The sequence below is a fragment of the Lactuca saligna genome, chromosome 4, assembly GCF_052625555.1.
Source record: "Lactuca saligna cultivar CGN05327 chromosome 4, ASM5262555v1, whole genome shotgun sequence".
NCBI lineage: Eukaryota > Viridiplantae > Streptophyta > Magnoliopsida > Asterales > Asteraceae > Lactuca > Lactuca saligna.
In genome coordinates this window covers 201504246-201528627 of record NC_136420.1, presented here as the reverse complement: position 1 = coordinate 201528627, position 24382 = coordinate 201504246, and positions in this window count along the sequence as shown.

The following is a 24382-nucleotide window of genomic DNA, read 5'->3' as shown; positions in this document are numbered from 1 at the left end:
ATGTATCTAGATCTTAAAAACTTGTACTCGTGGCCTAACATGAAAGCAGAAATTGCTACCTTCGTAAGTAAATGCCTTACTTGCGCTAAGGTTAAGATCGAGTATCAGAAACCTTCAGGATTACTACAACAACCGGAGATACCAGAATGGAAATGGGAACGGATTACTATGGACTTCATAACCAAGTTGCCCAAGACGACGGGTGGACTCGATACCATATAGGTCATCGTCGATAGGATGACCAAATCCGCGCATTTCCTACCCATCAAGGAGACTGACAAAATGGAAAAGCTTACAAGAACTTACTTAAGGAAAGTAGTGCGACTGCATGGTGTTCTGATATCCATTATCTCCGACCGAGATAGTAGATTCACTTGAACATTCTGGCAGTCACTACAAGGTTCCCTGGGGACTAAGCTAGACATGAGTACAGCCTACCACCCACAAATAGACGGGCAGAGTGAGAGAATGATACAGACTTTAGAAGATATGCTAAGAGCCTGTGTGATTCACTTTGGAAAGGCATGGGATATCCATTTACCCCTTGTTGAATTTTCATACAACAATAGTTATCATACAAGCATAAAGGCTGCTCCGTTCGAAGCCCTATATGGTCGAAAGTGCAGATCCCCTCTGTGTTGGACTGAAGTTGGCGATACCCAGTTAGCTAAAGGAAGAGTTCCTGAAAGTACTCTCACTGGTCCGGAAATCATACGAGAAACAACATAGAAGATCGTTCAGATTCGTGAACGATTGAAAGCCTCTAGAGACCGACAGAAAAGCTACGCTGACCAAAGGAGGAAACCTTTGGAATTCCAGGAAGGAGACCACGTTTTATTAAAGGTCTCACCGTGGAAGGGTTTAATACGCTTTGGAAAGCGGGGGAAACTAAATCCAAGATACATAGGGCCTTTCGAAATTCTTGACAGAATCCGCCGTGTGGCTTACAAGCTTAACCTACCGCGTGAACTTAGTAACATATATCCAACCTTCCATGTCTCAAACTTGAAAAAGTGTCAATCCGATGAGACTCTTGTTATTCCACTCGACGAAATTGAGATCAACGAGAGCCTCAACTTTGTGGAAGAACCAGTACAAATCATGGACCGAGAGGTCAAACAAACAAAACAAAGTCGCATACCCATCGTGAAGGTTCGCTGGAATGCCAAGCGGGGACCTGAATTCACATGGGAACGCAAAGATCAGATGAAACAAAAATACCCTCATCTCTTTCATGTTCACTAGTGTCTTTACTACTTTGAATTTTGGGACGAAATTCCCTCTAACGGGGGGATGATGTGACAACTCGATATTTCAACTCTTTGTAATGGCTTGATAGGTCAAGCATTGTAACCATTTTTGAGTTAATCAAAATAAACGTTGGTAATAAAATGTCCAAAAAGTTTCTATTTAACTACGTACTACGTTTTATATCATTAAACCGGGATCGTACGTAAATGAGAATGCCCAAACCCGACTTCATATATTGAAGTTAAGATTTTTCCAAATTCGGCTTAGCAACAGTCAACTGAAAACTCGAATCAGAGATCGAGCGACTTTTGGCCGGAATTACCTAAACGAGAATCGAAGGTCTCGACGATGGTTGTTCAGCGGTAAAAAGTCTGGCAAAAACCGACGTCAGATAAAGAAGTTATGAATTTTTAAAGAAATTCCTTAATCACGTCATTTTAATAAATAAATAATAAAAATAAATTCGGAATTTGCCGACGGAATCTAAACGAAAATTGTAGATCGTAGTCTCACCTTCGCGGATATATAAAGAATGTCAAAAACGAAGTTCGTATGAAGTAGATATGAATTTTTGAAGTTTGATAAATAATTTATATATAATTTTTATTGAAAACTTCGGTATTATCCGAAGTCTGAGTCACGCACGTACGCCCCGCGTACACGAATACGCCCACCGTACTCGAGGCCACGGCCTCGGATCGTCCACGTCGCCCCTATGCGAGCCTACCCCCGTCCCATCCGAAGTGCGAGGCATTCGAGGATTCGGTCATGCGTGACGTACGCGTATGCCCCACGTACGAGCGTACGCCCCGCGTACGGAGGCGGTTCCAGCCTCCTATAAATATGATGTGAGGGTTTCCGGAGAATTTGCTCATTCTCTCTCACTTTTCTTGCGTTTTACCTCGTTTTCCGTGCCCGCACCACCCCGAAGCCCTGGTCATTTTGTGAAAGTCCTGAAGGTCGATTTTACTCCCAAGATTCCCGAGAATCCTGAGGAAAATCCGTTTCCCGAGACGAAACTCTGCCTGGTTTTCCATCTCGCTATCTTCAAACTTTCAAGTGAGTTCATACCCCTTAATTAACCCTTTTAAATATTCTAAACGCTTTTATATGCTTTCTAAGGGGGGGGGGGGGGGGGAATACAAGTAAAACACACGACTACTATCGGGTGTTATATATAAAGATTATTATACACTTTTATTAAGTGGAATCATGTGTGATTTACAAACTTTATAGGGAACTCCCGTATACAAAAATATATTACAATAGCATTCTATCTTTAAAAACTATAAATGGTTGTAATGCATGTATAAACTAAACATTTTCTTAGATTTAAAGTATGTTGTGTCTATCTTAGATGTTACAAAAATCTATGCTTTCATAACAAGTGATTCTTTTCTAGAAATTCTAAAAACAAACGAGGCACACCTTTAGAAAACTATAAAAGGTATAGTTTTATGAAGATATTGCTAACTTTTACATACTAGAAAAACGATTTTCGAGAAATCATTTTCATGTACAATAACAAACGAACATTTCAACACGTAAATCTGTTTTTATACTACGGTTCTGTGAGACATTTACTTCACGTACGTTCGAGTACACATTTCAATTCCTATATTATATACCAAAATCCCTTGGAGGGGGACCATGGTGTTTGTGTATACATCTATACGGGCTTGACAACCCGCGCCCTGACTGTTAGCTACAGTGCACCATTTGGGGTGACAAACGTCATAACATTCCAACGCCTGAAGAACGTTGTGTATAGGCATTCCGAGTCAATAGTATGGTTATAAAGCTCACAGGAGGTATTAAAAATACATTGATTTACGAGATTTTCAAACATATTGGTTACTTTTACATTTACATACATTTTGGAAACAAACTTTGGTCTGGAAGGAAGACTACTTTTATACTAGTAGAAAATACAGGATTTTCTAAATGCAAACAAACAAGGACAAGATATTACGTTTCATACAAACATTGTCATTAAATACTTATGAAACTCACCAGCTTAAATGATGATCTACTCTTTCAAAATTACTTGTATGTCCCAGGGATTCAGTAACTACAGGTATCATTATGCTTTTGATGAAGAGATGTTGCGGCACTAGTTTAATCTCATATTTTGACATCATATTTGTAATTGATTTTGAACATGTAACGTTTGACAAATGTAAACTTTCAATTATATATATATGATGGTTGTATTGCTTTCTTTACTATGTATTCACTTGTTACGCTACCACATGAAGTCATCCGCCCCCGAATGTTTCCGCCGTTCAGGTTTGGGGGTGTGACAGATTGGTATCAGAGCAATGTTTATAGTGAACTAAGTATATCGAATCACATAAGATATACAAACTATAAATGCTTAAGGGACTAATACTCTTTGACAAAACGATTTTATTTACGCCGAAGCCGCGTTTCGTGTAACTTAAAAATGTTAGTTCATTCAAGTACAAATACATGCGTACAACACATTACTTTCATGTTTATTAACTATACAAGAAGTATTTAGACAAGTTGGATACTACGATTAAGACTCAATATATGTAATCAGATTTCAGACAAATATAGCGTGATCAACTATATTTGCTCGAGATCGGACCAATGTATATCGAGGAACGCTCGTAGTGAGCAACGAGTCAAAACTTACCAAAAACATCACAAAGGTCGAATACAAGAATTTAAATGCTATAGGAGTATTTTGTGCATACGCTAGATTAATTAGTATTACATATCTCAAGTTTTATTCAAATCTTATAACCCTATTCTCGTATAGTCAAATGGCTGGAATTCACCCGCATGGAGACCCCTACTTCCCAAACCAAGGAAACGATGTATGGCTAGAGGAAGAACCAGAAAACGATCACCCAATCCCTTTGGATGACCACCATTCTGAGGGTTTTTCAGATATTTCAGACTCGGAGCCTGAAGTCAACAACCTACCCCTTGCTGCTCAAAACCCAAACCTGAGTCCCCGTTCCGCATTTCAAGGACCCACACCTCTGTGGGCCACAAACTTGAATACATGGAGCCAGGAACAAGGTCAACCCATTCCTTACAGAGGAGACCAAAGTTTCTACAACCTCATTGAAGGAGGTTCTGCTGACAGAGTCCTACCAATCATGGTTCGTAGAATCTCTCGAAACACAATAATGGCTCAAGCAACTATCAACCAAGTCTTAGAGGTTGACGCCAACTCTGGCGTTAACATTGTTCGCATTCGCGAACTGGAGTCTACTTACGAAAGAACTCTAGCCCGCATTATAGCCGTGTAGAGGGAACTTACTGAATCACGAGCTGAAGTTAGGCAACTTCGAACTCAGCAAGCAAGAACTGGTAGGCTTATGAGGGACATAGAATGTCTACTATCAGAATCAAGGACTCATACTAGCAGCTCTCGTCGTCGATAGAACCTCGTCAACTCATCTTTTGGATGTAACCTAGTTTATCTAAAAACTTTGGGCTAATTCCCTATCCTTGTAAATCCTAGACCTGTTAGGTCTTGATCTAGTCATAGTTCTGTCAAAAAATTTCCTATCTTGGTTGATGTAAGGCCTACTTGTAGGCCATTTTTCCTGAACTTGTTACATCTGTAATCCCAGTACTATTGACAAATATCTAAGCGTATGGAAAATTTTTTTCCAAATGTTGTCACCTTCATCTAATCATACTATTCATTTTGTTGTTGAACCATGGTGATTTGGTTCATGAGACACATTCATTTGTCACTTATTCTTTTCCATATCATCATCTTTTAAACGTATAGTTAATGATGCCGCCACACAGGAATACAAGGCGTAACCCTATCAATGAAACACCAATACCACCACCACCTTCACCTTCACCTCCTCAATTTGATGTTGTCATGTTCCAAGCAGCAGTCACTGCAGCGGTAGCAGCTGCCATGTCACAAATAAATAACTCGAGTACTAATGACTCGAGAACTGGCACACACCCTTCCAACCATGGCGAGAGTCATGGGCAACCCCGAGAATGCACTTATATGGACTTTACTATTGCCAAACCCCGTATGTTTTATGGAACTGGTGGTGTGATGGCTCTAAGACAGTGGATTGAAAGGACAGAAGCAGTCTTTGAAATCTGCTCCTGCCCCGAGCACAACAAGGTCAAATTTGCAACCTTCACACTCATTAATAGAGCTTTGACTTGGTGGAACGGCCACGTTAAAGTACTTACTCTAATTGTGGCAAAATCCATTAGCTGGGAGAACCTCAAGGCCATGATGATGAGAGAATACTGCCCAAGGGGAGAGATTCAAAGGCTCGAACATGAACTCTGGACTCTCGGAATGGTTGGTACCGACATCGCAACATATACCAACTGATTCTGCGAGCTGGCAATCCTTTGCCCAGATATGATTGCTCCTGAGAGCAAGAAAATAGAGATTTACATATGGGGACTGACGACCCAATTACGGTCAAGCGTGTTAGCCACCAAACCTGACACCTTTAAAAGTGCTAAGGAACTGGCACAATCTCTAATTGACTACGGAGACCATCAGAACTCAACTGTTTCTCCACCAGAACCACAGAGAGGAAACAACAACAACAACAACAACAACAACAGGAAGAGAGTATGGAATAAAGGGAAGGGTGGGTCTTCCCAAGAACCTGCAAAGAAACAATTGGTTTCGGTAAATGTTGCCACGGTACCTACTACAACTCCTACAAATACTTACCCAACAAAGCCTTATGAAGGTAACCGTCCAAAGTGCACCAAATGCACTTACCACCACCATGGACCTTGTCGGGAAATGCAGTGCGCCAACTGCAACAGAAAGGGACACACAGCCCGTTTCTGCAAGGAGCCCACAAGACCGATCACGCAAGTCCCCAGTGCAGGTATAGGCCAGACTTGCTACGGTTGTGGCGAGGTGGGCCACTACAGGAGGAACTGCCCTAAGGCAGCAGGCACCCGCGGTGTAGGACGAGTTTTGACTACAGGCCATGATGAAGCTATAGCAGACCCAAGTGTAGTTGTTGGTACGTTCCTCCTCGATAATTCATAGCATGCATATTATTCGATAGTGGAGCAGAGAGAAGCTTCGTGAGTCAAAACTTTATTCACTTACTTAAACCTAAACCTAGCAAACTAGAAAAATCATTCACTGTATAGATGGCCAATGGAAAAACCAAAAACACTAATTACATATACAAGGACTGTACGTTAACTTTAGACGGTCATTCTTTCCCAATCAATCTCATGCCGGTTCCTATTAAAAGTTTTGATGTCATAGTCGGTATGGATTCGTTAAGTATTATTGGCGCCGACATTATGTGTTTTGAAAAAGCAGTTCGCCTTAATCTTCCTAACAACGAAACATTAGTGATTTACGGAGACAAATAAAGTACGAACCTTCGTATCATTTCGTGCATCCAGGCTCGAAAGTGTTTACGGAAGGATTGTCGAGCATTCCTAGCGCACATCATCGATACAAGCCAGAAACTGAAGGACATCAAGAACATTCCAGAAGTACGCGATTTTCCCGATGTCTTTCCAGAAGAACTACGAGGATTACCACCACAACGCCAATTTGAATTCAGAATCGACTTAGTTCCAGGGGCTACCCTAGTAGCGAAATCGCCTTATCGTCTGGCACCAGCAGAGATGCAAGAACTTTCCAGTCAACTTAATGAACTCCTGCAAAAAGGATTCATAAGACCAAGTTTCTCACCTTGGGGAGCACCGGTCTTGTTCGTAAAGAAGAAGGACGGATCGTTCCGTATGTGCATCGACTACAGAGAGCTGAACAAACTTACTGTCAAGAACCGTTATCCTCTACCCCGCATTGACGATTTGTTTGATCAACTTCAAGGAGAAAACTACTTCTCGAAGATAGATCTACGATCCGGATATCACCAATTACGGGTACTTGAGGGGGATATTCCCAAGACATCTTTCCGAACTCCTTATGGGCACTACGAATTTGTCGTAATGCCATTTAGATTAACCAACGCACCAGCAGTATTTATGGACTTAATGAATAGGGTATGCCGTCCCTACTTAGATCAATTCGTCATTGTCTTTATCGATGATATACTTATCTACTCCCGAAGTAAGGAAGAGCATAGTCAACACCTACGAAAAGTCCTAGAAACACTACGATCGGAGAAACTCTATGCGAAGTTCTCTAAATGCGAATTTTGGATTCGAAGAGTCGAATTTTTGGGCCACGTTGTTAGTGAGAAAAGGATACACGTGCACCCCTCCAAAATCAAGGCCATCGAGAATTGGTCGGCACCAAAGACACCTACAGAAATTCGTTAATTTCTAGGTCTCGCTGGCTACTATCGCAGATTTATAAAGATCTTCTCTAGCATTGCGAAACCTCTTACTACATTAACCCAGAAAGGCGTGTCCTTTGACTGGGAAGCAAAACAAGAGAAGGCGTTCCAAACACTGAAACAGGCCTTGTGCACCGCACCGATACTATCCCTACCCGAAGGGATAGAAGACTTCGTAGTGTATTGCGATGCGTCAAATCAAGGACTTGGTTGCGTTCTTATGCAGAGAGGGAAGGTTATTTCTTATGCCTCCCGATAGCTGAAGACCCACGAAGTGAACTATACGACACACGATCTCGAGTTAGGAGCAGTAGTATTTGCTCTGAAGATCTGGAGACACTACTTATATGGAACAAAGAGCACTATTTTCACCGATCACAAGAGCCTTCATCACATTTTTTATCAGAAGGAACTCAACATATGGCAACGACAATGGGTTGAGTTACTCAATGACTACGAATGTGAAATTCGTTATCATCATGGCAAGGCCAACGTGGTTGCTGACGCCCTCAGTCGAAAGGAGTAAACTGGTCGGAGGATCAGATCTCTTACTATGACTATCCATTCCCACTTATCCACACAAATTAAAGAGGCACAAATGGAAGCTTTGCGACCTGAAAATGTGGCGGCTGAATCCCTACGGAGAATGGAAAAGAATCTAGAAGTCAAGGGTGGCGGAGCATATTATCTTATGAACCGAATCTGGACACCGAAACATGGCGGGTTCAAAGACGTAGTAATGACCGAAGCACACAACACGAGGTATTCCGTACACTCGAGTTCAGATAAGATGTATCTAGATCTTAAAAACTTGTACTGGTGGCCTAACATGAAAGCAGAAATTGCTACCTTCGTAAGTAAATGCCTTACTTGCGCTAAGGTTAAGATCGAGTATCAGAAACCTTCAGGATTACAACAACAACCGGAGATACCAGAATGGAAATGGGAACGGATTACTATGGACTTCATAACCAAGTTGCCCAAGACGACGGGTGGACTCGATACCATATAGGTCATCATCGATAGGATGACCAAATCCGCGCATTTCCTACCCATCAAGGAGACTGACAAAATGGAAAAGCTTACAAGAACTTACTTAAGGGAAGTAGTGCGACTGCATGGTGTTCCGATATCCATTATCTCCGACCGAGATAGTAGATTCACTTCAAGATTCTAGCAGTCACTACAAGTTTCCCTGGGGACTAAGCTAGACATGAGTACAGCCTACCACCCACAAATAGATGGGTAGAGTGAGAGAATGATACAGACTTTAGAAGATATGTTGAGAGCCTGTGTGATTCACTTTGGAAAGGCATGGGATATCCATTTACCCCTTGTTGAATTTTCATACAACAATAGTTATCATACAAGCATAAAGGCTGCTCCGTTCGAAGCCTTATATGGTCGAAAGTGCAGATCCCCTTTGTGTTGGACTGAAGTTGGTGATACCCAGTTAGCTAAAGGAAGAGTTCCTGAAAGCACTCTCACCCGTCCGGAAATCATACGAGAAATAACATAGAAGATCGTTCAGATTCGTGAACGATTGAAAGCCTCTAGAGACCGATAGAAAAGCTACGCTGACCAAAGGAGGAAACCTTTGGAATTCCAGGAAGGAGACCACGTTTTATTAAAGGTCTCACCGTGGAAGGGTTTAATACGCTTTGGAAAGCGGGGGAAACTAAATCCAAGATACATAGGGCCTTTCGAGATTCTTGCCAGAATCGGTCGTGTGGCTTACAAGCTTAACCTACCGCGTGAACTTAGTAACATATATCCAACCTTCCATGTCTCAAACTTGAAAAAGTGTCTGTCCGATGAGACTCTTGTTATTCCACTCGACGAAATTGAGATCAACGAGAGCCTCAACTTTGTGGAAGAACCAGTAGAAATCATGGACCGAGAGGTCAAACAAACAAAACAAAGTCGCATACCCATCGTGAAGGTTCGCTGGAACGCCAAGCGGGGACCTGAATTCACATGGGAACGCAAAGATCAGATGAAACAAAAATACCCTCATCTCTTTCATGTTCACTAGTGTCTTTACTACTTTGAATTTCGGGACGAAATTCTCTCTAACGGGGGGATGATGTGACAACTCGATATTTCAACTCTTTGTAATGGCTTGATAGGTCAAGTATTGTAACCATTTTTGAGTTAATCAAAATAAACGTTGGTAATAAAATGTCCAAAAAGTTTCTATCTAACTACCTACTACGTTTTATATCATTAAACCGGGATCGTACGTAAAAGAGAATGCCCAAACCCGACTTCATATATTGAAGTTAAGATTTTTCCAAATTCGGCTTAGCAACAGTCAACTGAAAACTCGAATCAGAGATCGAGCGACTTTTGGTCGGAATTACCTAAACGAGAATCGAAGGTCTCGACGATGGTTGTTCAGCGGTAAAAAGTCTGGCAAAAAACGTCAGATAAAGAAGTTATGAATTTTTAAAGAAATTCCTTAATCACGTCATTTTAATAAATAAATAATAAAAATAAATTCGGAATTTGCCAACGAAATCTAAACGAAAATTGTAGATCGTAGTCTCACCTTCGCGGGGATATAAAGAATGTCAAAAACGGAGTTCGTATGAAGGAGATATGAATTTTTGAAGTTTGATAAATAATTTATATATAATTTTTATGGAAAACTTCGGTATTATCCGAAGTCTGAGTCACGCACGTACGCCCCACGTACACGAATACGCCCAGCGTACTCGAGGCCACGGCCTCGGATCGTCCACGTCGCCCCTATGCGAGCCTACCCCCCGTCCCATCCGAAGTGCGAGGCATTCGAGGACTCGGTCATGCGTGACGTACGCGTATGCCCCAGGTACGAGCGTACGCCCCGCGTACGGTGTAACGACCCAATTTTTACGTCCGAAAATTTCATTTTTAAGATATTACTTTAGAAAACATTAATAAATAAAAACATTGTTTGTTCACACCATAACACATTGCAACCATGTTCTAAAAAAAGCCAAACCGTACATCCCATCAAAATATCAGAGTACAATCCCAGTAAATCTCATAAATGCGGAAACCGAAGAGTGTGTGTATGACGTGCCGCTACCGCGCCGGCTCCTTCCCCTTCGATGCAGAGGTACCTGAAAACAAAACTGTAAACGTAAGCACAAAGCTTAGTGAGTTCCCCCAACGTACCGCATACCATACAAACACATAACATACGTACTGCCAGGCTATTCTGGGGTGCCTGACTACCCGGTACGGCCATTCTGGGGTGCCGACCTACCCATACGGCCATTCTGGGGTGCCGTCTTACCTGTGTCAAGCCATTCTGGGGTGCTGACTACCCATGTCAAGCCATTCTGGGGTGCTGACTACCCATCGGTCCTAACAACCGATCCTCGGGGACTATTTTACCCCCTACTACTACGATCACATATAACATAACAAGCCAGCATGCATACATATCATCACATACTGTCAGACGTATCTGGGGTGTCTGACTACCCTTCGGTCCTAACAACCAAACTCTACTACTATCACATACAACATATCATGCTAGCATATAACATGTCAAGTAATAGCAAACTTAGATGATATCACAAAGACAATCATCTATCATACATCTCCTACTGGTGGGTCGGCATTGTGGCCTTAGACCCACCGCTACTGGAAGGTAACTCACCTCAAAGTAGCTGCTGAACTGATCGGGAACTAACTGACTGCTGCTGCTCCGGGAGTCCTCCGGCTGCAATTTCCACGACATACTCAATCAAACACTGCTAACTGTCCTTTAGGTAAAATGACCATTTTACCCCTGGTTTAGCTCTAAGCCAAAGCTGGAGTCAACTTTCAGTTGACCCGACTCGCCGAGTGGATCACCACTCGCCGAGTCCCTAGCAAACCAATGTCCTAGGTCCCTGGTTCTACTCGTCGAGTCGGGCTATGACTCGACGAGTTCACCTTCTAACTGTCATTCAACACCTTCATCCTACTCGCCGAGTTGTATGAACAACTCGTCGAGTTCATCATCATCCGATGAACACTTTATGCTAAGACTCACCAAGTTGTATGAACAACTCGCCGAGTCTGTTCTTGATCTATGAAGATTGCCTTGGACTCGCCGAGTCAGGGCATTGACTCGCCGAGTCCTAACATGGGTGAGTTCGGCTCCCAACTCACTGAGTCACCCCCTGTGACTCATGGCTCAACTCGACACATGATGAAGGGACCAAATCGGTGACTCGCGACCAGACTCGCCGAGTCACCTATGTGACTCGCCGAGTCGCCGCCATGCACTCCTTAACTATACCGATTTGCTCGATTCCAGTCCATGCCATTCATAGATCTGGACTTCTAGGACACGAATCACACGTAAAGTTTCCAACTTTACGTGTGGATATTCACCAATATGGATTATAGGGCTCAAAATGTCTCAAAAGGGTAGATCTAGGGCTAACAAGCCTCATGGGGCCAAAAAGCTAACAGATCTGAGCTCCTGGAGCTCAATCTTGCATAGATCCAAAGGCCAAACGCCTTATTACGGCATATAATGCACATACAAACTTGGGGAATTGATCAAGAAGGACCCAAATGAAGTTTTAAGCATAGAATCAAGGGGAAAACGGGTTATACCTCAAAGGAAATGTTGAAATGACACAAAGATGGCTGATCTCCTTCTCCTCTTCTTGATCTACTCCTCTTACTCCTCAAAACCTTCAAGAACACACCAAGAACACCTCAAACTCTCAAGGAAACAAGGGAAAACGATGTAGGGGGAGTTCTGGGGGTGAATGGGGACGAGTTGGGGCGGAATGAGAGTTTAAATAGGGTGCAAACCCTTGAAACTTAGGGTTTCATCCAGCAGCGGTGACTCGCCAAGTCCAGGATGTGGACTCGCCGAGTCGCCTACTTAAAACGTGTCCTGAGTCTCGTCCCTACTCGGCGAGTCGGACCCTATGACTCGCCGAGTCCAAGGCTAAATTAGGGCAATGCTCAAATAAAATTCACATACCGGAAACCAGGTGCTACAAATCTCCCCCACTTATTTTAGACTTCGTCCTCGAAGTCTGCTGCCTGGTCCTGAAATAGCTCGGGGTAGTGCTCCATCATCTCGTCTACCGGCTCCCAAGTCCACTCTGAACCCTTGCGGTGCTGCCATTGCACCTTCACTAGCTCCACCCTCTTGTTCCTTAAATCCTTCGACTTCCTGTCGAGGATTGCGACTGGGCGCTCAATGTAGTTCAGGCTGTCATCAACCTGAATATCCTCCAAAGGTACTACTGCAGAATCGTCCACTAGGCACTTCCGCAACTGCGAAACATGGAAAGTGCTGTGGATCTGGCTACGCTCGGCTGGCAGATCCAGCCTATATGCCACCTTTCCCACCCGGGCTAAGACCCTGAACGGTCCGATGAATCGCGGGCCCAACTTGCCCCGCTTCCTGAATCGGATGACGCCTTTCCACGGCGACACCTTCAGGAGGACCATATCCCCGACCTGGAACTCTAAATCGGATCGACGCTTGTCGGCATAACTTTTCTGCCGACTCTGAGCAGTCTGAAGCCTGCTCCGGACCTGCTGGATCCTCTCAGTCGTCTTGAGCACCACTTCGATGCTTCCCATAACTCTCTGGCCAACCTCACCCCAGCATATCGGGGTCCTACACCTCCGTCCGTACAACATCTCGAAAGGAGGGCGGTCGATACTCGCGTGATAGCTGTTGTTGTAGGAGAACTCAGCCAAAGGAAGATAGGTATCCCAGCTACCACCGAAATCCAGAACACACGCCCGCAACATGTCCTCCAAAGTCTGGATGGTCCGCTCACTCTGACCATCTGTCTGCGGGTGGAAGGCGGTGCTGAAATGCAGACGAGTGCCCAACTCGTCATGAAATTTCTTCCAGAATCTGGAAGTAAAACGCACATCCCTGTCCGAGATTACCGATACTGGCACCCCGTGCCAAGCCACAATCTCCCTGATATAGATGTCGGCCAATTTTTCGGCCGATATGCTCTCCTGAATCGGAATAAAGTGAGCACTCTTGGTCAATCTATCCACGATGACCCAAATCGAATCCACTCCACGTGCGGTCCTGGGAAGCTTTGTGATAAAATCCATCGTGATATCTTCCCACTTCCACAGTGGAATGTCCAACGGCTGCATCTTGCCATGCGGCCTCTGATGTTCGGCCTTGACCTTCCTGCAGGTCAAGCACCGCTCGACGTACCATGCCACATCCCACTTCATGCAGGGCCACCAATAGTCTAGACGAAGATCCCTATACATCTTCGTTGCCCCGGGATGAATAGAGAATCGGGACTTGTGCGCCTCCTCCATCAAAATCTGGCGCACACCCCCGTGATACGGCACCCACACCCTATGGTGTAGTGTCAATAACCCTCGGCTATCATAATCGAAGGAGGAAACCTGACCTACTACACGCTCACTCTTCCGATGCTCCTCCTTGATAGCCTCCTGTTGAGCTTCCCGAATCTGCTCCAACAGGGGAGTCACCACAGTCATCCTCAAACAGGCATCCCTGATCGGTGTCGTCTTGCGGCTAAGCGCATCGGCCACCACATTGGCCTTCCCCGGGTGGTAAAGGATCTCGCAATCATAATCCTTCACCACATCCAACCACCGACGCTGCCTCATGTTCAAATTCGGCTGGTCCATGAGGTACCTCAAGCTCTTGTGGTCCGTGTAGATGGTACACCGAACCCCATAGAGGTAATGTCGCCAAATCTTGAGGGCAAATACCACCGCCCCCAACTCCAAATCGTGCGTCGGGTAGTTCGCCTCGTGAGGCTTGAGCTGCCTCGAAGCGTAAGCAATGACATGCCCCCTTTGCATTAGCACCGCTCCCAACCCAGAAATGGACGCATCACAATAAACCACGAAATCCTCTACGCCCTCTGGCAGGGCTAAGATCGGCGCCTCACACAATCTCTGTCTCAGCGTCTCAAATGCAGCCTGCTGCTCGGGTCCCCACCGAAAGACCACGGCTTTCTTCGTCAGCCGCGTCAGGGGCACGGCTATCTTGGAGAAATCCTGGATAAATCTCCGATAGTAGCCTGCCAATCCTAGGAAGCTCCGAATCTCAGATGGAGACTTCGGAACCTCCCATCTCATCACGGCCTCGACCTTGGCCGGATCGACCAGAATCCCGTTCTGGTTGACGAGGTGTCCCAGAAATTGCACCTCGCGCAACAAAAACTCACACTTGGAGAACTTGGCATACAAGCTCTCCCTCCTCAGGGTCTCTAACACCTCTCTCAAATGCTCCTCATGTTCCTCCCGGGTCTTGGAATAAACCAAGATATCATCGATAAAGACTATCACAGACCGGTCCAGCATCGGTCTGCATACACGGTTCATGAGGTCCATGAACGCGGCAGGAGCATTGGTGAGCCCAAACGGCATCACCACAAACTCGTAATGGCCATAGCGCGTCCGAAACGCGGTCTTCTGCATATCCTCCTCCCTGACCCTCATCTGATGATAACCCGAACGCAAATCAATCTTGGAGAACCAAGATGCACCCTGAAGCTGGTCAAAGAGGTCATCAATCCTCGGAAGCGGGTAACGGTTCTTCACCGTTACCTTGTTCAGTTCCCGATAATCTATACACATCCGATGCAACCCATCCTTCTTCTTCACAAACAGAATCGGGGCTCCCCAGGGCGAACTGCTCGGCCGAATAAATCCCTTGTCCAGCAGCTCCTGCAGCTGCGTAGACAACTCCTGCATCTCGGGAGGAGCCAACCGATACGGTGCTTTGGCTATCGGAGCCGCACCGGGAATGAGGTCAATCCTGAACTCCACCTGTCGCTCCGGAGGTATCCCAGGTAGTTCCTCCGGGAAAACGTCAGCAAAATCTCGAACTACCGGGACCTCGCTCGCGGTCGCCTTACCCGCCTCCCGGGTGTCCATCACGTACGCGACATAACCCGCGCATCCCTGCTGAAGGTAGCGCCTAGCCCTCGCTGCTGAACATACAGTGGGTCCACTCTGCGGCCGCTCTCCATGAATCACTAACTCTCCCCCGCTTGGGGTCCTGACTCGCACTAGCTGCTGTGCGCAATCTATCACTGCCCCATTAGGGCTCAACCAATCCATACCAATAATCACCTTGTTCCCATGCAAAGGAATGGGAACCAAGTCTACCAGGTAACACTCCTCAAACAGTCGCAGAACACAATCTCGAAACACCATCGATGCTTGCACTGATCGGTCGTCAGCAATCTCTACCTCTAACGGGCAATCTAACTCGCCTGAAGTCTCATGGAATCTCTTGCTAAGAGCAAGAGAAACGAACGATCGGGATGCACCCGAGTCGAACAATACCTGAACCGGGATGCCGTTCACATGGAACGATCCTAATACACATGTATACACACGGAGCACATATCAATATCATAACAACGTAAAATAAAAGATAGAAGGAAGGAATCATACCCGTCACCACATCGGGCGCGGCGCGTGCCTCCTCGGCAGTCAACTAAAATGCCCGACTCCTCACCACTGGAGCCTCTGCCTTGCCCTGACGGCCATCCGTGATCCGCAGGGTCGCTGGAGCTGGCGCCTTCACTGGCGCTGAAGCTGTCAACATGGGGCAATTGGCCTTCTTGTGGCCCCTCTGGTTGCAGTGGAAACACAGCAACTCCGATGTCTGAATAACTGTCGCAGGAGCAGTGCAATCCCTACTGATATGCCCAAACTTGCCGCACTTGTAGCAGCTTGACGATCCCATCCTGCACGCCCCCTCGTGCGGCCTGTCGCACCTCCTGCAGCGGCTCGGTCCCGACTGGCCTTTTGGCCTCCCATCTGATCCCTTGGGCTTCTTCCCAAAAGCCCCTGATGCCTGACCATCCTCAAGTTTCCGTTTCCAGATGTGCTCCAAATCTATCTCTCTCTCCCTAGCCCTGGCAATCATGGAGTCCAAGGTAGGGCAAGCCGAAAAGCTGACATGCTCCTGAATATCAGCTCGTAGCATATCATGGTAACGAGTCCTCCTCATATCCTCGTCGCCTGCATACTGGGGCACCAATAAAGCCCTCTCTCGAAACTTGGCGGTGATCTCCGCCACGGTCTCTGTCGTCTGCCTCATGTCTAGAAACTCCCTGGCCAGCTGCTGAAGCTCGACCGCTAGCACAAACTCTGCCCTGAACCTAGCAACAAAGTCCGACCAGGTCATTGCCTCGATAGCCGAGGCTCCCAACGAGTCACCCACTGACTCCCACCAATCTCGGGCCCGGTCCCGCAAACACCCTGCTGCGTATCTCACCTTCGACCCCTCGGGGCAGAAGCTGGTCAACTGGGCGGACTCAATATCCGCAATCCACCGCCTGGCGACAATGGGGTCCTTCACCCCATGGAAATCCGGCGCACCACTGCCCCTGAAGTCCTTGAAGGACAGTGTGTGAGATCCTGACTGGCTAGAGGCCAAGTCACTCCTGAATGCCCGTAGGCGATCCTCCATCAACTCCACGATCCCTTCCTTGATCGACCCAAAGATGATGGGGGTCGACTCAAGGATGCCCCTAGTGATCTCCGACGTGATGAACTCACGTAGCCTCCCCTCAATCGGCTCGGTGCCAAATCCCGAACCTGACCCCTCTCCTGACCCGCCATCTGTCGGTCTCGGTCGAAGTACCACCATTCTGCAAAACATCATAATAATCATTAGTGGTACTGCTACTTTCTGAGGGATCTCAACTACTCACAGGTTCCTTGGTCTCGTCTTGGCCTTCCTCGGCTCGGGTACGGATCCTCTGCTTTCAGTAGTACGGGCCCATACTACCTTCCACATCTATCCGTACCTTCTCCAAGGAATTCCTCGACTCCACCAACTCCCCTCTACTACTGCTACTCTCTGTTATTCTCATCCTAGGCTTGCCCTAGGGAAAACTCAAGTTCAACACAACTGGTCCTCAGCTGCTGTAGGTCTCCTCATAATGCCAGTTAGCCACCACCTAAACACCATCACATGTGATGAGGATTAGATAATCCTTCAAGTAAAAGGTCCGTCCCTACAACGGTTGGACTCAAACAAGAGCTGCGCAATAGGGCCAGTTCCAACACTTTGGGATTATTCAACCCTGATTACATGTGGTGTGACGTGTTTACCTAGTGGCTCACTCCCATTACTCAGAATCCCACCAAGCACGAAGCAAGCAGCATTCGGATAAGGAAAAACAGACTCAAGCCCAAACTGTTCTTAGAACAAGAAACGACACTTAACATAGGATGCTAAGCTCATACTATCAGGCATAACCTAAACAGGCTATCCTACTGCTGTCTACTCAATTCTAGCATGCAATATTCAATAAGCTGCAGCAAATAAACAGGCACATAAGGCATCACCCCTAGATCCTTAGCCTATTCTAGCATGCAATATTCATAAAGCTGATAAACATAACATAAACTTGTATGGGTACTATGGGGAATACTTACTTGAGCTCGGCTGGTCGCGCACGTCACACACTTTACTCTTTCTTGTGACTCTTTTCCGGGTTTTAAAGAACAATTTCTTTTGGAAAAATCTTTCAATCCCTCGATTTGAGTCCAAACACTCCCGAAGGCGTGTCCGAATCCCTCAAACCAGGGCTCTGATACCAACTTGTAACGACCCAATTTTTACGTCCGAAAATTTCATTTTTATGATATTACTTTAGAAAACATTAATAAATAAAAACATTGTTTGTTCACACCATAACACATTGCAACCATGTTCTAAAAAAAGCCAAACCGTACATCCCATCAAAATATCAGAGTACCATCCCAGTAAATCTCATAAATGCAGAAACCGAAGAGTGTGTGTATGACGTGCCGCTACCGCGCCGGCTCCTTCCCCTTCAATGCAGAGGTACCTGAAAACAAAACTGTAAACGTAAGCACAAAGCTTAGTGAGTTCCCCCAACGTACCGCATACCATACAAACACATAACATACGTACTGCCAAGCTATTCTGGGGTGCCTGACTACCCGGTACGGCCATTCTGGGGTGCCGACCTACCCATACGGCCATTCTGGGGTGCCGTCTTACCCGTGTCAAGCCATTCTGGGGTGCTGACTACCCATGTCAAGCCATTATGGGGTGCTGACTACCCATCGGTCCTAACAACCGATCCTCGGGGACTATTTCACCCCCTACTACTACGATCACATATAACATAACAAGCCAGCATGCATACATATCATCACATACTGTCAGACGTATCTGGGGTGTCTGACTACCCTTCGGTCCTAACAACCAAACTCTACTACTATCACATACAACATATCATGCTAGCATATAACATGTCAAGTAATAGCAAACTTAGATGATATCACAAAGACAATCATCTATCATACATCTCCTACTGGTGGGTCGGCATTGTGGCCTTAGACCCACTGCTACTGGAAGGTAACTCACCTCAAAGTAGCTGCTGAACTGATCGGGAACTAACTGACTGCTGCTGCTCCGGGAGTCCTCCGGCTGCAATTTCCACGACATACTCAATCAAACACTGCTAACTGTCCTTTAGGTAAAATGACCATTTTACCCCTGGTTTAGCTCTAAGCCAAAGCTGGAGTCAACTTTCAGTTGACCCGACTCGCCGAGTGGATCACCACTCGCCGAGTCCCTAGCAAACCAATGTCCTGGGTCCCTGGTTCTACTCGTCGAGTCGGGCTATGACTCGACGAGTTCACCTTCTAACTGTCATTCAACACCTTCATCCTACTCGCCGAGTTATATGAACAACTCGTCGAGTTCATCATCATCCGATGAACACTTTATGCTAAGACTCGCCGAGTTGTATGAACAACTCGCCGAGTCTGTTCTTGATCTATGAAGATTGCCTTGGACTCGCCGAGTCAGGGCATTGACTCGCCGAGTCCTAACATGGGTGAGTTAGGCTCCCAACTCACCGAGTCACCCCCTGTGACTCATGGCTCAACTCGACACATGATGAAGGGACCAAATCGGTGACTCGCGACCAAACTCGCCGAGTCACCTATGCGACTCGCCGAGTCGCCGCCATGCACTCCTTAACTATACCGATTTGCTCGATTCCAGTCCATGCCATTCATAGATCTGGACTTCTAGGACACGAATCACACGTAAAGTTTCCAACTTTACGTGTGGATATTCACCAATATGGATTATAGGGCTCAAAATGTCTCAAAAGGGTAGATCTAGGGCTAACAAGCCTCATGGGGCCAAAAAGCTAACAGATCTGAGCTCCAGGAGCTCAATCTTGCATAGATCCAAAGGCCAAACGCCTTATTACGGCATATAATGCACATACAAACTTGGGGAATTGATCAAGAAGGACCCAAATGAAGTTTTAAGCATAGAATCAAGGGGAAAACGGGTTATACCTCAAAGGAAATGTTGAAATGACACAAAGATGGCTGATCTCCTTCTCCTCTTCTTGATCTACTCCTCTTACTCCTCAAAACCTTCAAGAACACACCAAGAACACCTCAAACTCTCAAGGAAACAAGGGAAAACGATGTAGGGGGAGTTCTGGGGGTGAATGGGGACGAGTTGGGGCGGAATGAGAGTTTAAATAGGGTGCAAACCCTTGAAACTTAGGGTTTCATCCAGCAGCGGTGACTCGCCGAGTCCAGGATGTTGACTCGCCGAGTCGCCTACTTAAAACGTGTCCTGAGTCTCGTCCCTACTCGGCGAGTCGGACCCTATGACTCGCCGAGTCCAAGGCTAAATTAGGGCAATGCTCAAATAAAATTCACATACCGGAAACCAGGTGCTACATACGGAGGCGGTTCCAGCCTCTTATAAATAGGATGTGAGGGTTTCCGGAGAATTTGCTCATTCTCTCTCACTTTTCTTGCGTTTTACCTTGTTTTCCATGCCCGCACCTCCCCGAAGCCCTGGTCATTTTGTGCAAGTCCCGAAGGTCGATTTTACTCCCGAGATTCCCGAGAATCCTGAGGAAAATCCGTTTCCCGAGACAAAACTCTGCCCGGTTTTCCATCTCGCTATCTTCAAACTTTCAAGTGAGTTCATACCCCTTAATTAACCCTTTTAAATATTCTAAACGCTTTTATATGCTTTCTAGGGGGGGGGGGAGGGGGGGAATACAAGTAAAACGCACGACTACTATCGGGTGTTATATATAAAGATTATTATACACTTTTATTAAGTGGAATCATGTGTGATTTACAAACTTTATAGGGAACTCCCGTATACAAAAATATATTACAATAGCATTCTATCTTTAAAAACTATAAATGGTTGTAATGCATGTATAAACTAAACATTTTCTTAGATTTAAAGTATGTTGTGTCTATCTTAGACGTTACAAAAATCTATGCTTTCATAACAAGTGATTCTTTTCTAGATATTCTAAAAACAAACGAGGCACACTTTAAGAAAACTATAAAAGGTATAGTTTTATAAAGATATTGCTAACATTTACATACTAGAAACACAATTTTCGAGAAATCATTTTCATGTACAATAACAAACGAACATTTCAACACGTAAATCTGTTTTTATACTACGGTTCTGTGAGACATTTACTTCACGTACGTTCGAGTACACATTTCAAGTCCCGTATGATATACCAAAATCCCTTGGAGGGGGAGCATGGTGTTTGTGTATAAATCTATACGGGCTTGACAACCCGCGCCCTGACTGTTAGCTATAGTCCACCGTTTGGGGTGACAAACATCATAACATTCCAACGCCTGAAGAACGTTGTGTATAGGCATTACGAGTCAATAGTATGGTTATAAAGCTCACAGGAGGTATTAAAAATACATTGATTTACGAGATTTTCAAACATATTGGTTACTTTTACATTTACATACATTTTGGAAACAAACTTTGGTCTGGAAGGAAGACTACTTTTATACTAGTAGAAAATACAGGATTTTCTAAATGCAAACAAACAAGGACAAGATATTTCGTTTCATACAAACATTGTCATTAAATACTTATGAAACTCACCAGCTTAAATGCTGATCTACTCTTTCAAAATTACTTGTATGTCCCAGGGATTCAGTAACTACACGTATCATTATGCTTTTGATGAAGAGATGTTGCAGCGCTAGTTTAATCTCATATATTTGACATCATATTTGTAATTGATTTTGAACATGTAACGTTTGACAAATGTAAACTTTCAATTATATATATATATGATGGTTGTATTGCTTTCTTTACTATGTATTCACTTGTTACGCTACCACATGAAGTCATCCGCCCCCGAATTTTTCCGCCGTTCAGGTTTGGGGGTATGACAGATTGGTATCAGAGCAATGTTTATAGTGAACTAAGTATATCGAACCACATAAGATATAAAAACTATAAATGCTTAAGGGACTAATACTCTTTGACAAAACGATTTTATTTACGCCGAAGCCGCGTTTCGTGTAACTTAAAAATGTTAGTTCATTCAAGTACAAATACATGCGTACAACACATTACTTTCATGTTTATTAACTATACAACAAGTATTTAGACAAGTTGGATACTACGATTAAGACTCAATATATGTAATCAGATTTCGGACAAATATAGCGTGATCAACTATATTTGCTCGAGATCGGACCAATGTATATCGAGGAACGCTCGTAGTGAGCAACGAGTCAAAACTTACCAAAAACATCACAAAGGTCGAATACAAGAATTTAAATGCTATAGGAGTATTTTGTGCATACGCTAGATTAATTAGTATTACATATCTCAAGTTTTATTCAAATCTTATAACCCTATTCTCGTATAGTCAAATGGCTGGAATTCACCCGCATGGAGACCCCTACTTCCCAAACCAAGGCAACGCTGGATGGCTAGAGGAAGAACTAGAAAACGATCACCCAATCCCTTTGGATGACCACCATTCTGAGGGTTTTTCCGATAATTCAGACTCGGAGCCTGAAGTCAACAACCTACCCCTTGCTGCTCAAAACCCAAACCTGAGTCCCCGTTCCACATTTCAAGGACCCACACCTCTGTGGGCCACGAACTTGAATACATGGAGCCAGGAACAAGGTCAACCCATTCCTTACAATGGAGACCGAAGTTTCTACAACCTCATTGAAGGAGGTTCTGCTGACAGAGTCCTACGAATCATGGTTCGTAGAATCTCTCGAAACACAATAATGGCTCAAGCAACTATCAACCAAGTCTTAGAGGTTGACGCCAACTCTGGCGTTAACATTGTTCGCATTCGCCAACTGGAGTCTGCTTACGAAAGAACTCTAGCCCGCATTATAGCCCTGTAGAGGGAACTTACTGAAACACGAGCTGAAGTTAGGCAACTTCGAACTCAGCAAGCAAGAACTGGCAGGCTTATGAGGGACATAGAATGTCTACTATCAGAATCAAGGACTCATACTAGCAGCTCTCGTCGTCGATAGAACCTCGGCAACTCATCTTTTGGATGTAACCTAGTTTATCTAAAAACTTTGGGCTAACTCCCTATCCTTGTAAATCCTAGACCTGTTAGGTCTTGATCTAGTCATAGTTCTGTCAAAAAATTTCCTATCTTGGTTGATGTAAGGCCTACTCGTAGGCCATTTTTCCTGAACTAGTTACATATGTAATCCCAGTACTATTGATAAATATCTAATCATATGGAAAATTTTTATCCAAATGTTGTCACCTTCATCTAATCATACTATTCATTTTGTTGTTGAACCATGGTGATTTGGTTCATGAGACACATTCATTTGTCACTTATTCTTATCCATATCATCATCTTTTAAACGTATAGTTAATGATGCCGCCACACAGGAATACAAGGCGTAACCCTATCAATGAAACACCGATACCACCACCACCTTCACCTTGACCTCCTCAATTTGATGTTGTAATGTTCCAAGCAGCAGTCACCGCAGCGGTAGCAGCTGCCATGTCACAAATAAATAACTCGAGTACCAATGACTCGAGAACTGGCACACACCTTTCCAACCATGGCGAGAGTCATGGGCAACCCCGAGAATGCACTTATAAGGACTTTACTAATGCCAAACCCTGTATGTTTTATGCAACTGGTGGTGTGATGGCTCTAAGACAGTGGATTGAAAGGACATAAGCAGTCTTTGAAATCTGCTCCTGCCCCGAGCACAACAAGGTCAAATTTGCAACCTTCACACTCATTGATAGAGCTTTGACTTGGTGGAACAGCCACGTTAAAGTACTTACTCTAATTGTGGCAAACTCCATTAGCTGGGAGAACCTCAAGGCCATGATGATGAGAGAATACTGCCCAAGGGGAGATATTCAAAGGCTCGAACATGAACTCTGGACTCTCGGAATGGTTGGTACCGACATCGCAACATATACCAACAGATTCTACGAGCTGGCAATCCTTTGCCCAGATATGATTGCTCCTGAAAGAAAGAAAATAGAGATTTACATATGGGGACTGACGAACCAATTACGGTCAAGCATGTTAGCCACCAAACCTGACACCTTTGAAAGTGCTAAGGAACTGGCACAATCTGTGATTGACTACGGAGACCATCGGAATTCAACTGTTTCTCCACCAGAACCACATAGAGGAAACAACAACAACAACAACAACAACAGGAAGAGAGTATGGAATAAAGGGAAGGGTGGGTCTTCCCAAGAACCTGCAAAGAAACAATTGGTTTCGGTAAATGTTGCCACGGTACCTACTACAACTCCTACAAATACATACCCAACAAAGCCTTATGAAGGTAACCGTCCAAAGTGCACCAAATGCACTTACCACCACCATGGACCTTGTTGGGAAATGCAGTGCGCCAACTGCAACAGAAAGGGACACACAGCCCGTTTCTGCAAGGAGCCCACAAGACCGATCACGCAAGTCCCCAGTGCAGGTATAGGCCAGACTTGCTAT